Source organism: Nipponia nippon, unplaced genomic scaffold (assembly GCF_047370975.1).
Source record: "Nipponia nippon isolate SJK-2023a ecotype South Korea unplaced genomic scaffold, ASM4737097v1 scaffold_1, whole genome shotgun sequence".
Taxonomy (NCBI): domain Eukaryota; kingdom Metazoa; phylum Chordata; class Aves; order Pelecaniformes; family Threskiornithidae; genus Nipponia; species Nipponia nippon.
In genome coordinates this window covers 130,439,053-130,453,736 of record NW_028262290.1, presented here as the reverse complement: position 1 = coordinate 130,453,736, position 14,684 = coordinate 130,439,053, and the positions used below count along the sequence as shown (strand labels likewise).

The window sequence follows — 14,684 nt, the reverse complement described above, 5'->3', positions numbered from 1 at the left end:
CTCTCCCAGATTTATAATTTTATGAATTGACCTAACCGCGTAACAGATGGGTTACCACTCTAATAAGGAACATAAATCAATCCAGCTATGTAATTTTTTAAAAAAATAGCTAGAACTGGCTTTTTTGCAAACAAGATTATTTGTTTAGAGAAACATTTAAGAATTCCAAACAAAGAGAAATAAATACACAAAATTTAAGAACAAATAGTTTTTATAATTTGGCCAAACTGACACCTGCTAGCATCAGTAGTGAGGGCTAGAGACCATCTGGGGTCAAGAGAATAAGAATTAACACCCTGTTTTATGCAGGGCCAGCAAGCTGCCTTACCTGAGGACAGTGCTCCCCAGTCTTGGGGAGGGGGTCCTCTGCAGTATTCTCACTATATACACACACCTGTACATGCCTATACCCTGCACCCAAACTCTTACAGGGTTTTAGCCTAAGCAGCTTGATATCCCAAGAAATCCTCCATGTGTTGCTTTATCCTAGGCTTATTTACCTTCGTGTGTGTATTTATAATGGCAAGGATTTTCCTTTCTGGTGTCTTCTTTTAGACTCCAGATCCACCCATTCTGTAGGGAGAGATCTCCAAGTCCAAGCAGCAAAACTCTAGCTTTGATAATCCTAATATTCCCACAGATCTGTCCCTTTCCCCCAGCTCCTTCTGGACATGACAGATTACTGGAAGATTTACACACAACTTCTTGACATTTCACCATGCATTCCCAGCAGCACTCTGGTGCACTCTGCAAAAAAAATGAAACAGCTTGGAAAGGGCTGCTGAAGGTGCTATTCTCTAGCCATTGTGTGGCAGAGAGGGGGGGACAGGCTATCACTTTATTAAAGCTCCATCTGACTGTACCCAGGTGCATGGTTTGGGGATGGAAATGCCTCCAAGACAGTGACAGAAGTGGGAAACAAGCTGGTTGCTATTTGGAGAAGAGATTATAAATGTAAGAATTTCTTACCATGACAGAAGAGAGGACAATTCTTATTTTATTCCTGCTTCTATGGGTCAGCTAGTTACCACCCAATGGCTCAAACAGAAAAATTATATGCCTGCATGACAAGCTTGAGTGAAAAAATTATTTCCATAACACAAGCAGAGGAGACAGAGACAGAAACAGGTCACCCAGAAACAGGCTAAACACTGGGATTGCAGATGAGGTGACATCAAAATATGAGCAGAAGCAGAAGTTGCACAGTCACCACTGTGCTCAGCAATACGACGGGAAACAGACAATATGGAATTGTATTCCAGTCGAATACAGAAAGAGATCTCCAGGTTATGAGCAATATAAAAATACATTTTAATGAAACATATCATGCACACTGAGAAGCTTTAGCTTTAGTTGAGGACAACCCATGCCAATTCCTAGGTCCAATTCCTTCCAACACACGTGATCCAAGTCTGATTCCAAGATGGAGGCAAAAAGTTTCATTCAAATATACTACCAGCTAAACTGGATGGCACCTCCAACTAACACTTCTGCACAAGCTTTAATCAACTCTTTGAAAACAACCATTATTTAAATTCTAGAGTAAGGCTGAGTATACACACCACTCTGTCCGACCAGCAGACAGTAACAGAAGTCTGTTATTACTATTAACAATGTACTGACCTCCTGATGGCCTCAAATAAATAGCATTGGCTGTACAAAGTGAAAAAGCTAGAATCATTAAATACTTCAGGATAGAAGGGACCAGTGGAAATTGCTTAGTCTAACACCCTGCTCTAACTCTGAAAGTTAGATTGAGTTTCTAGGAAACAACATTTGGCTTCTTTTGGTACTAAGCTATTCAGCAGCAGTTTATAAGGGTCTGTGCATTTTAATAGTTCACATATGAGACAGCTGAAGCTAATGACTATAGAACAGGATTAGCTCAAATGACTCAGTTTTGTCCAGATCTTGCCAAGTCTCCAGATGTGAGGTTTCCTGAATTCCTTGAGAAATCCTGCCCTTTTTTTTTCCCCTCAGTTGCACTCCTTGTATCTTCAAAAGGTGCTACTGTGCACCACCATTACACCCAATTGTGTAAGCAGTCTGAATAATCAAACCAGCCATCTCAGCTAAAACTGAAGCACTGCCTCCTATTGAGAAGACCTTGGAAAAGTTACCTCATCATCATCACAGAAAAGATTAGTACATTTTGTTATAAATTAACTCAGGATCAATCCTGCAGGAAAAGGAGGTGAGAAGGAGAGGAAGTGATATTGGAGTCCTGGAATGTCACTTGGCCATTTTCTGGAGAAAAAAAAATTCTCTCTTAAAACAACCTTCCTGTGACACCACCCAGTGAATCTAAGCATATGTTATGGTTTGGTTTAATCAAAACCAAAAAGCAGATATAACATTCCCTCCCTAACAAAAGGATGTTGGAGTTACAGCATTTGCTAAACTAAAGAGTGAAGTAAACCAAAAAAATCCCAGTCCCACTAGGGACAAATACAAAACACACTTTAAGGCTGCAATTCTCTAGTCTTGTGCAGAAGAATGTTGTTTGGATCATATAACTATTGCTATGAAGAATAATAACGGAGTGAAGTAGTAGAGAGAAATGAGTAAGCTTGGAGAACTGTTTGAGAAAAAACAAATCTCTTTCTAAACACATCTGTGAAAGAGACACTGCATTTCTCCTATAATATCATACACATACCCATCCACATGAACTATACTAGGCCAATGGATTAAAAAAAACATCTTTTTAAAAGCAGGAAGATACATTATGACTTCTCACTAGTTTACTGGAAAAAACAAGCAACAAAATATTTTTCTAGCAGAAAGTATTTTTTTAATAGTGTTTTAGGGCAGAAAGCATGAAGACTAAGTGATCAGAGAACACATCTCTGTCCTTGGAGGAAAAACAGTTACTCTCACACAAGACAGAAAGTTGAGCGTTGTTGGCAAGGTCGCCCACAGTTGTTGCAAAGCGGATCTTCTCACTCTACTGTGCATAATTTTACCACGTTTTCAGGAAACGTAGGAGCATGCTTTGCTTTACTTACCTTCCCTACTTGTTGAGACCTGAATACGTTAGCACCTTTCCCCAGTACCAAATGTCCCAATACCCTTGCTGCCCTGCCCTTGCCCCATTCTGTAGTCACAACCAATTCTCCATCCTCTTCAGACCCCACAAATTTTGTTCCTTTACCAAACACAGAGGTTGTCAGTATGAAAGCTGCTGTTCCCAGGACTTCACAAGGCCCTTCAGGCTTTAAGAGCAAAGGGAGGAAAAACGTGCTCAGTCACCTGAATGACAGAACAGAATATATTCATTAGGACGACTGAACAATCTACAGAGGTACAGGCAATTCCTGGTTTTAGTTATGAATATATTAAGACTTCATTAACTCAGCTTTCTGCTTGGAGTGCCTGCTTGGAGCTCTCCTTGCAAATAAGCAATCTTCAGTCATGTTTTGAGTGACAGCTGAATCAACTTAGTTGTGCAGTTCCTAGCACTAGTCTTCCAAACAACAAATAATTTAAAATCTAAAAAAAAAAAAAAAAGCCAACAACTTCACATTCTCTACATTCTTTTTTTCCTTAGACAAACATAGACACAAAAGAATTAACAGTTTGTCAACTGAGGGTTAAAGGAGGAAAAAAATTAGTAATCTGATAGGATTAGGAGGAGTAGAAGTTTTTAAAATCTTAGTTACACCAATAGCAAGCTTGGGAGGAGAAGAGTTAGAAAAAGGCAGGAAAAGCAGGAGTGCATACCAGGAAAGACCACTAAGAATGTCTAATTTTGAAATACTAAAATTTCTTTGACAAAATGATCTAATTATTATTAATAAAATTCAATACAAATATGCCAAAGTGCAATGTGCACTGCATAGAAATAAGGGATGGGTTTTGCACTGACCTTTTTATTTCCTTATGAAGAAAGACCCGATAATAGTAATTCTTCTCAAGAGAAAAGATAAAGGTCATCACAAGCAAGTTCAATTGTGGATATGCACACAATAATTATAATGAAGAGTAAAAAAAAATTACAGAGAGATCCACTTCCAGAAACTCATTCGTTCTTTTCCCGTTTTTATATTCACAGACACTTTGTATTTACAAGTAAAGTCACTATTTCAGGGATTTGTTTTCAGAAATCAAGTCTCTCAGAATTGTCTAATCCTATACGCTGAGTGAACTGGTCAGAATATATTAAATTCAGAAAACAAAAAAATTATTTGATGGGCCATTAAACAAGGTGAAAATTTCATAAGTGACTTCAGAATCGAGCTCCTTACAAATTCCTTAAGTTTGATTAGGCACTTTTTAAAATGTTACCTATTATTTTTTTGATCAAGAGATTAGATAACAACTTCCACACCTGAACAGAAGCATCTCTGAAGGTAAAGTTTCATGTTAGCTTCCAACGAATGCACAGTTTTGGCTCCACTTCTAAAAATGTTCCTAAAGCCTCAAATTTGGCATACAAAATTGAGGCAATAGGCATCTTACCTAAATCCATACTTAGAAGGAATAAAATATTTTAAGATACTGCTTTTAACAGGCCTCAACAATGTAAAGGGAAGTTTCTGGGGTTTAACGTTGCTACACGCTCATCTAATTGTTTAGCTGATTAACAAAAATGCTCCCTCCTCTGTCCCCCCTCACCCTCCCAAAAAAGTAGTTGCAATTATTGGACAGAATGCAAATTAGTAGCTCAAAGGGGCAAAACAAACAACGATTTTGAAGTTGATTCCGTGGTTGTATTGTAGGTTCACAGGAATTGGCACTAGAGATTGCTTGCCTAAATACGTGTGGCATGCACATAAGTACATTCTTATATATAAACATAATAAAGATTTATGTGAATTCACTGTAACTAAAATAAATTTGTTTGTTCTCTCAACCCGTAATAGCTCTTAGTTATGTAAATATTTTAAGTGTTCAACATGACATTTTATAAACCTTATTATTAAAATGTTTTGCTAAGATAAATGTGGTGGCTATTAAAATCTACGTAGAAAACATAAATAGTTCTCTATGTAAATACATCTAGCAATCAAATATTCAATTAACTAATCTACACTGTATAACTCTGTGCTACAGTGTTATTTGACAACCATGTACAGGGGTTATATTTCTCAGCCTTAAATTTATATGATACACAGAAAAAAAGTCTGTAAATGTCAAGTAAAGTTTCCCATACTCGTTGATCAGCAGCAAGATTTAAATTTAAAAGCCATTTCTGAAAACTACATATCCCTAATTGTGACAAATGTGACTTGACATAATATTTACATACATAGAATTCATAAAGAAAGCATCTTGTTTAAACCACATAATATTCTTTAATAATCTGCAGGGTTAAAGTATTCAAATTTATAGTCTGATTCCAGAAATGAACTTACTCAAAAAAGGGACAGAAGACAAGGCACTTCAGCATAGCTCACTTTAGTGAAAGGAAACACAATACAGTTCTTGGCATGTTTCCACAAGAAAAGTCTGGCTCCCAGATGCTTCTCTGATAACTCCTTTTAAAATGTTCTACCAAGACATTTTTGCATTCTCTGTGTTGATCATTAACCACACATTGGCAAAAAAAAAAATCAGCAGCTTTCACCCTTTGGGTATTTTCATGAAAAGTAACAAACCCACACCACTGCCTCTTTTCACTGTTTATGGCCCATGCCATCAAATTAAATTATGTCAACTACACTAAATCCTTTCTCCAGCTTAAAAGATGAAATAAAGTAATAGTTAAAATATTCTTGTTATAATTCACTAGTAAACAAAAATCAGGTTAAATCAGAAATAAGCAGAAAATTATAGCTGCAACGCAGACTGTTTACACATACCATATTTTGGGTAACATTCCCCCATTCATTTCTACAAATACCATCCCATTCCCCCATTCTCATACACTAGGTCCAGGGCGGGACCAGCACCTCTGGATCTCCGATCTTAGTAAGCCCTACACACCACATACCGCGATGCACCTCAGAGAGATGAGGTAGGACAGCAGGGCTCTGGAAATAGTTCATAAGCAGGAGATGACAACTGCTCCCCAGGCAGCTCACCATGTTACTGTGGGACTGGCATGCAGAAAAACCCAGGGCCCCCGGAGTCCCAGATCACTTGAATTCTCTCGCAGCCGGTGCTTTGGATTATCCAGCTTTCATGCCAGAGACACAACACAGTCCCAGCTGCACTGTAAGAGCCACCATTTGTAGGCCTGAGCTAGGCAGTTTAACCAGAAATTGGGTCTTATGACCCACATGGAAATTATGACAAAATCATATCTGTCTTGAACTTTTGTTTATTGAATTACCTGAAACTACTGTTCAACACTTAGTAACAGAGATGCTTCACTTCTTAAGGAAATAAATTTGAGACAGGTATGGAAGCAAATATAGATTCAGTTAGTCTGTTTTGGGACAATGGAAGGACAACTCTCATGCTAGGATCCACAGGTTTTTCTGCAGACTGCTTTGTTTTGAAAATTAGATTCCTTCCTTTAATTCCCAGTTTTACTCACTGTTGCCTTCGAGATTCAAGGACAGAATAATTGTTATAGCCTGCTAAGACAAAACCCTTCCACAAACCAAAGACAGAAGTACTGGAACCTCTTCCTTAAGGATACTGAAAGTTCCTGAGATCTTAAACTAGTTTTCATTAGAATAGAAACTCAGAGTTTTTAGATGGAGGAAATCAAGACCTGCTAGGAAAAGGCAGACTTCAAAAAAAGGACTGAAACAAAATATCTCTTGTGCCAACCATCCCCTTTCTGGACGAGAAAGTTTTCCTCCTACCTTGCTGTCTAATCCTAATCTCACTGATTTGCCAAAAACTTTCCTCAGTCTCTTCTGGCTTCTTAAGAAAACATTCTTCCCTTCACTGCTGAAGCTTACCTGTGTACCTGCACCCCGCGCTTCCCTGCAGCATCCCCCTCTCTGCTCTAGGGCACAGCAGACTGCTGCATTTTGCCCTCTCTGCTTGGTCCACTGTGTGGTCTGGGAGCTGTACCCTGCTGACCGTTTTCCTTTCCTAGGAGCCACCAACCTGCTTCTTTCAAAGACCCCTAACCCAGCCCAGGGAGCAGCAGCCAAGACAAGGAAACAGGTGGCCTTTTCCTACGTTGTCTTCCTTGTATATGTGTAAACTAAACATGACATCCATTGCAAACACAGTACACTGTAACACACAAGCAAATCAGGTATATATGCATAATGGCCAGCAAAATTCATGAAGCTCTGGTTAATTAGTAGTATTTTGTTTGGCTAATTTCTCCATTTTGAGGAGAGTGGGTAGGAAAGTGAGTAGCAGATGAAAAGCACACTCAGAGGAAAGGACATATACAAAAGGATTTATGCTGATGCCTTTCTTAAGGTTGAAAAATTCAAATACGAGATTGGTATCTACAGTAACAGAATGATTAAGTCACCCTTTAAAGCCCACCTTGCTGGGTCCTATTTGAGAATCCAGTTGTATAAATTATGGTTCTTTAATAGCTACCTCGTGGAAACCAGAAAAGTTGAGAAGCGATAGCCTGAGGCACCATATAACCTCTGGTTGCTCTTGTTTCTCAAAAAACTCTGCCTAATGGTTTTAATAGCCTGATATGCAGTCATTCGTCACAAATTCAAAAAGTAAAGGTTCCTTGATCTATCTGTATAGTATTCATCACAGTTATACCCAAGCGGTAGAGCAAACCCAACATTTCTATTTTCATAAATATACATAATACAATTGACATTTTGCTTTGAACTTGCTAAACTACAGTAATTCCTCAAATTTATGGTTAATAAACTATCTCACATATCAAGACATTTCTTCTGAATGCTTTGAATTAGAATTATTGCACTGCTGCTTAATTAGATAAAAACAGTGCTACCAAAGAAAACTACTTTGCTTTCAAAAGAACGAACGTTGGGTCCATAACCCATTGAAGACATGCATGCATAAACAAAGCTTTGTTCACTTTTAACATGGAGCCAGCTGTCAGAAACAGAGTCAACACTGAAAAAACTATGATACAAGTAAAATTACTTTGTGTGATTTTTTTTCTCGCCAGGATGACAAGCTTTTCTGGAGACAGGATTCTATCTCTTAATAACAAATAACTTCTGTCACATACTGTTCACATCAGATTGGTTTTACAAATCAATAGCGTCAAATGTTGTTTAGTGCTGGTGCACAGAAAATTATATAAAAATGATTGATCAGTACTTGCAATAAAATACCTTATTTCAATCAGTAAATTCCTTTCAATGAGTTGTATGCCAATTAGTTTTTGAAAGAGTTCTTTAAACATAAAACTGCATGGTTAAAAATACTTCCTTTTTAGATATTATTAAGTTATGCCTTCTAATTTTAAGTAAACAAGCTTCAAAGTGCCAATAGACAATGCAGATTTAACAATCTATTCCTGGTTTATTGGAGGAGGGGGTGTCTGATTGGGCTTTAGGGTACTTTTTTTTTTTAAACTCTGAAATACAGAAATAAAATTCAGCCTCTGATAACCCAAGACTTTTATAAACACAGCTTTCCAACATGAACTCACTTAATTTATTATAACAGTTGACCACAACTTCAGGAAGGTCGCTTCTATTTTCTCCACTTGTAAACTCTGAAACCTATGAAGTTAAATGTCTGAAAACTATGAAGTCTTGCATGCAGTTTAAAGAGAGGAGAATAAATGCCTGAACTTAACAGCACACATTTTCCATTTACTGTAGAAATTGTAATTAACTGTTCTGAATTTCATAGCTGACCAAATTTTCTGCAGCATTAGTATATTACTAAATAAAGAATACTCTTTTCTAAGAGTATTTCTCAGTAGACAACCCCACCCCAAGTCCAACCAGTGAATATACCCCTCACATACCAATCAGACTAAATATGAATACTCAGTTACTATTCCATTTTTATTGGCCTCCTCACGTGCACGTTTGTGAACGTGTGCGTGATGGGGGGGGCAGGGGCTGAATTGCATCACGGACAGTAGGCTTCCTGACAGCTATGGGCCACCTGTTGTTCACAGACCACCACTTTATATTCACTTCACAAGAAACACAGAAGAGCCTGTGAACCTTATTTTTCCTCCCAAAGACTTGCCACTTCCCACTCAATGGACATCTCATTCTTTTCAGCTACACCAGATTGTCTTACCTCCTCTTCCATCACTGACACCTAACATCAATAGAAAGAAAAGTTTCCCTCTTTAGATGCAGGATTACATTAATTGAAGACAAAGCCCAAGATCTTGTGGCAAACAAAAGCTGAGGTCCAGGTATCAGGTTCCTAACCACCTTCTGGATGCAATGTCTTTAAATACAAAAAGTCATCTGGATTCATAACTCACGTCTCATGAGCGTTTAGTACTAGCTGAAGGACACTCCAAGGTATATATAAATCCCATAAGCGTACTGCCTCAAAACCCAGAGTGACAGAGAATTCAGATACAGCTCCATTTCATCTTAGCAGTTGGGATTTAGTGATATGCAGTTGAAAGAGGCTGTTTTTCAATGATTTCCATGTCTGGCATATAATCAAAGACACTTAGTAGACCCCAAACCCCAGTGATCAAGACAACAAAACCACACATCTTGGACAGAAAAAAATCTTTACTATTCCTTGACACCAAAAGGTAATTTACATCTGCTTTTCACTGCTCTTGTATTATTTTAATTATTTTTGATTTACAGTAAACTGAGTAAGCCCTGTAGCGCCCTCTTCTCCTTATTCTGGTACTCCGCCTATCAGCAAGATATTATGGGCAAAAATACTCCATATATAAAAATAAAGCAATGGCTAAACAAGTGAAAAATACTAATTTCTTACAACACTGAGATCCAATCTTTGAAAAAATTGTTTTGAAGAATGACCTATCCTCACTACTTTAAAAGGAAAAAAAATCCCTTGCTGTGTTCTTGAATCTGAAAGATGTTTTAATGGAAATTATTCAAAACACTTTCAGTAATTACTTTGGAAACTCATCTTTAGTATGCCCTCAAAAATGCTGATCTTACATCTGGTCTTTTCAGCTTCAAATATTCCAGACCCTACTTATACTTTGAAAGTACTTCATTTACTAATTAAAAGCACTTAGAATTCTTTCGATGGAAAAAATAAAAATAAAAAATTCATAGCATATCAGCATTATATACAACTTCTGTGGACAAGAAGTAAAGAATTCCCTAACTACTTGAGGCAAGCAATAAATGTTGGGAGGAACTGGGACAATATGCCAGGATATATAATATATTGACTTAACAGCAATGATCACAAGTAACATCTCAGATCCCATAGTCACCTGTGTCTCTGCTGACTTCAGGCTACTGCTCTGGTTTACAATGACAAATTAACAGTTTCTTCATTTTAGCTTACTGGTTTTAGGAACTGATTATACAGCTGTAATCCACAACTGGCTCTGCCTGACACCAAACACTATGTTGGGCCCACAGACCCTGACTGTGATACATTGAAAACTCTAAAATAAGCAAAGGTCTCCTGAAAAGGCATTTTTCATTAACACAGCCCTGTGAAATCTTCACTTCTAGTGCCAAAAAGTCAATACATCTGACACTACATTTTAAGAACACAAATATTTGCTATGAGCCGGTGTTCCTGAGTGACAGATCAAACGTACACTCAAACTCCACTACATAATCATTACTTCCTTCTTACCAAGAAGAGGTAAATCAGAGATCACGTTCTGTTTTTTCCCCTCCATGCTCATGAAAGGGGTACAACATCATAAAAACAATTTGCTTCTTCAAAGCTCAAGCAATCCACCAATAAGAGCGGATGAGTTATGCTGCTTAACTGCGGAGGTTAACTGTTAGAAAAAATTAAGATGACAAAGCTGCTTAAAGAGACAACCATCAAACAGAGACAGGATGGATGATCATTCCCTGCCTTCACACACAATGTCAGAAAAGTTCTGAAACAACATCACTATAATTTTTAAACTATTTAAAAGACTTTGTTTAAAATAAGTACACAAATTAAAGTGTTTCTTTGTGTAGCACACTTCCTGTTGTATAAAACTTAAGACATTTCTTACCTTTCCCTGAGCTTTGCCCTAGTTACAGTTTCCCTAACTCATCTTCCAACTACACTGCATAACAGAACTACTGGCCAGAGACCTGGGCTCGACCATGATCCTTGGCCCAATCAGAGACTAAATGAATCCCAAAATTTAATTTACACCAAACTAGAACTGATGCAAGTTGTGTTGGCTGTGTTAGTTCTCCACAGCAGTTCCCCTGGCCAGAGACCACCACAGCACTGAATATCACTGTCCTTACCTCTCTCTCACCCAAAAGCTCTCCGTGTTGTGGACAGGCTAAGAAGAGATGGCACAAAGCCAACAATGCCAGCCTTGTGTCACATCACATTGCTTCGGGATTTCCAACCTTACCTGTTCTGTACGGGCAGCTTTTTATCTCCATGCACCAACTAAGCACCACCAAACTAAGAATCAAACCTTATCTTTAGAAACGTTTTAATGGAAACTATACTGTATGCCGTGGAAGCTACTGCTATAATGCAAGTTTGTGAGCAGAAAGAGAAAAAAGACAACACAAGATTGAAAATTAAGATAAGTGTGTTATCTTCAATTAGCACCTCTTCTCTCCTGTTGCGCAAGAGTGTTGTAGGCAGTACACAAACTGAGCTGAGGTTTTAGAAAGGATCAAGGTAGCAGGCAGTAGTTAGCATTGCAGTTTTGGGTATGTGCTCCATACAGATGTGAAACCACAGAAGACAATACTGAAGGCCCTTAAAAGTTATGTCACTGAAAAGCCGAGCTAATAAAAAAAATTTGGTCTTCAAGGGCTGTAGCAGATGACAACATCTTTAAAGCTGGCAAGTGTTCTCTCTTCTGACAAGGACAACTCCATTGCTTAAAACACCACTAAGCTAGAAACTCTGTGCACCTAGGTAGCTCTAGGTGCACACACACAGACACACACACAGTTATTTAATACTACAGTTTTAAAAGTTATTTTATGTTACAGCTTATAATATCCAGCTGTGGACTGCAAAATTATATAGAGTGTACTAAGGTAGAAAATAAATAGCTAATTAAGCAAAAACAGGCCTTTACTGACAATATTTTTAATTTTGATTAACCAAGTTTTTCTTCATGTTTTTTATTAAAAAACAAAAAGACAAAAGCTTAGTTTGTTGAAGACAGTATAAAGCTTTCTTTTCCTGAAGAATCTTGCAATGAAGGTTTTACAAGTTGGGAAATCTTTGACAGTTCTGATGTTTTTGACTCTACCTGAACAACCACAGTAAAATACTGACTGATACTGAGAACCAGGAAAATGATGCTTCTATGGTAAATATGAATTTGTATGTGCTATTAAAGAAGAAAGTGACTTAACAGATCAAAAGATTAATTTTCCCACCTATCTTTGTACCCCCTCCAACTACCAACCCATTTCCTCCTGCCAGCAGACAGTACAAATTGAATTCCACTGAAATCTGTGCTTTTAATAGGCTAATAGAGTGTTACCATTCTGGATACTGATTTGAAGCTATTCAGCTCCTGCCTGGAAAATTCATCTACACTGCCTCCTGCCACAAGCAGGGGGAAAAAAAACAGCTAAGCAATGTGATAGCAAAAGAATACAGCATCAGTCAGTTCTGATTACTGCAACAGCTCTCAAAAATTCCCAGTTTTCAAAACTGTGCAAAGATTTCCATATCATCTTTTTAATCCAAACACTCTTTATTCAAATACCAAACCCAACATTACAAAATGGACTGCATCATGAACTGGTTTAATTTGCTTCTGAAATGCTGATATAAAAAACACTGGAGAACCACAGAAATGCAAAATTTTACTTACATGAGAAATTGCAAATTATAGTCAAATAAATAATAACAAAGTACAATGAGCTGTATACCTGAAATTCAATATTTATAAAGCTAGTGGATCCGCAGAAACAGAAGATACTTTGAGGATAAAAACAAAGCAAAGATTAATTTCTTCTCCCTCTTCACAGGGATATTTGTCTTCTGCATTCCAGAGCTTAGCATAGCTTTTGGGCTGTACAAATAATTGTTTTTTTCTGTTCTCTTAACAGGAGTTCAGAATTCCTTATTTGCTCTGTATTATTAAGTCAGGTAACTGCAGGGATAATGATGCTCCACCCTTGGACCATTAAAGGAAGAAAGAGTAATTCACTTACCTGGAAAAATAGAAAGGACAGCCAACTGGAATTAAACATAACCAAGCAGGCCTAATTAAGGCAGATGAGACCAAAGTGAAGCATGCTCTTCTACCATCAAGTTTAGATGAACAGCTATACAAGAACCAAATACAGCATACTCCTGTAAGGTTTGTCAACTAGCGCTTCATCTAATACTCTTCAATGCTACAGATAAAGAAGAGAAGGACTGCTCTAAGGCATCAGAGCCACACGTTTTTAATCCCGTTTAAGCAAATGACTATTAAAACACATTTATGGAAGAGAAAAAGACACTTTAATCACCTAAAATCTATTGCAAACTTATGCTTTATTTTTACTTAGTCATGCCAACACATCACAGCCAAAATTAAGAGCTCCACTGTACAAGGTAAGATGGTCCTTCCTGAAAAGTTTATAATTCAAATAAATGAGATGGAGAAAGCATGAGTTAAAGAAAGATAACCCCTACTTGATAAGATGAAAATGAAGCACCACTCCAAGATCATGAAGAAAGAAATTCATTTAACTAAAAACTGAAACTAGATTTCTTGAATAACAGAAGAGCTATCCTTGCTTTGTGACAGCTGTTTTGTTACATTTCAGATTTATTAGCCACATTAGGAGACAACAGTTCACGGAAAACTAACGTAAAAATGGGATATAAGTGAAAATACTCTAAATTCTTGCAGAATCGTACCAAGGCAGCAATTCTCTGAAGAGAGAACTCAAACCATATATTAACTATTGGCCCTCTACCAATATTGTATGTGTTACTGCTCTAGATCTACTTACTATTTGAGACTCAAATGAACAGGTAAAATAAGGGAAGCTCAGAAAAGAGTAATTTATCCCAGGATACATCTAGAGCTTCTTTAACAAAAGCATAGGCAAGCATACAAGATCACCTTCTGTAAGAGCCCGAGCATCTAAAAAGCACTGCAATAAGGTCTCGCTGTATCCTCTAGCTATAAGATTAAGCCCTGTAATGTAGTTTTTATATTCACTGCAGAAGAGTTTTGCAGCATGCATGACACACTGCACCCCATTTCAGCAGAACATGTATTCTGTGCTGAAGTAGTCTAGGTATGATTCAAAGAAATGGAAGAAAAAAACCCCAGCTCTTAAAGAATTGAGAGCTGCTACAATTTTACAATTTTATGATAATCATTTTCACCAGTCACTCATGTTCTCTGCTCCCTTGGTTCACTGAAATGACCTTAAAATGAAAACCAAGGCATACTATAAAATGTTCTTTTCTCCAATGGTCAGAATACTCAACCTAACAGATACATAAAGTTAGTCAACATTACGTGACACAACTAATTTTTCCTCCCAAGTTATTGCTGATAATTGCACTGCCCCAAACAGCAAGGGATGCAGAACATTATTTCATATAAAGTGATAAGTAATTGTCATATCACTTTAAAATATCATTTGTTAACTAATGGTAATTGAAGAATTGATTTTTTCATAGCTTCTTAAAATATAATCAAGAATGACCACTTTTCTCCTCATACCTGAATGTCTATAATC

At 37.4% G+C, this 14,684-nt stretch overlaps 1 protein-coding gene across 2 annotated transcripts in view; it reads right to left on the bottom strand.

Moving 5' to 3' along the window:
• SKAP2 (src kinase associated phosphoprotein 2) overlaps positions 1–14,684 on the bottom strand; it is a 119,675-nt gene that overhangs the window by 23,352 nt on the left and 81,639 nt on the right. The window lies entirely within an intron of this gene.